The 1,290-nt window shown below is 28.7% G+C and overlaps 1 pseudogene; it reads left to right on the forward strand.

Moving 5' to 3' along the window:
* LOC105617333 overlaps nt 1–1,290 on the forward strand; it is a 163,099-nt pseudogene that overhangs the window by 125,477 nt on the left and 36,332 nt on the right.

Consider the following 1,290-nt stretch of genomic DNA (forward strand, 5'->3'; position numbering starts at 1 on the left):
GAGAGAGAGAGAGAGAATCTTTATTTTTTTTGTAAAATTTGCGTTTGTTTCGAAGATTGAGCTCAACTATAGTAGGACACGGACGACTGGTGAAATCAAGTTCGTTTTTCGGCTTGGCCCGTGGCATCGCTTTTGAGGTCGGATACACTATATTCTATATACATATACGTTGTAGTGCCTTTAAACTACCAAACGATAGTGTATCGAAAATTGCTTCGCGGTATTTCGCGAAATGGAAGTTGGCATTCCAGAATTTCTCGTCGTCGATTCTCTTTCTCTCTTTTTCTCTCTGAATATTACGCTCTCACGTATCATTTTTTATTTTTTTTTTTATGATTCCCAGGTATTTCCCCATTCTTGTATTATTTTTATAAAACAGCACAATACGTGAATCGCTCGAACAAATGTATGTAACATCTCTGATCAAAATTTTCATTCGACAGTTCCGCCGGATATTTTAGATTATCCTACGAGTACAGATATGGTGGTGAGAGAGGGCAGTAACGTTTCGCTGCGTTGTGAAGCAACAGGGTCACCGACGCCAAACATCACCTGGAGGAGGGAAGACGGCGAATTGATAAATCTTGGAAACAATCAGGAAGGTAAACTACTTACAAGTGTTTTATATGTAAGAAAGAAACCTTAATGGTTTCGCTAAAATAGCTTACAATTAATGGTTCGAGCATTATCTTTAAAGTTTTCTATAACTGAATGGCTTTATACATAATATATTCATAGTCAACTTTTTCTATTTCTATGTATGTTGTATGTATATGTATGTGTAAAATAGTTGCACAGTTAAATATAGTTAAGTGTATGTACGTATCAATTAGTTTTTTAATTAAATAATACAACTATGTATCATTTTTGTGGCATAAACATTATTTTGGTTTGAAAAGATTTATGTAATAGCTTAAATAAGAGTTTTATATTATTTTTTAAATGTTTTAAATAATAGTTTTATTTTTAGATAGAATGAAACATTTTATTGCAGTTTTGCCAAATATTTTACATATTTTTTTTGTAAAGTATTTGATTCAATAGAATAAATAATAAAGTGTGTAATTTCTGTTAGTCAACATATTTTACAAAATTGCAATAAAATAGATGTACTATTATTGAATAAAAAAAAACTGTCATTTAAAATGTTTTAAAAATAATTTATAATTTTTGTTTAAATTATTGTGTAGATTTTCTTTTGAACAAAATAACTTTTATTTAAAAAATTATGTATACATACACTTAATTATTTTTTAAATAATAGATTAATAAAAAAATTATATACCTGTA

The sequence above is a fragment of the Atta cephalotes genome, assembly GCF_000143395.1.
Source record: "Atta cephalotes unplaced genomic scaffold scaffold00012, whole genome shotgun sequence".
Classification (NCBI taxonomy): domain Eukaryota; kingdom Metazoa; phylum Arthropoda; class Insecta; order Hymenoptera; family Formicidae; genus Atta; species Atta cephalotes.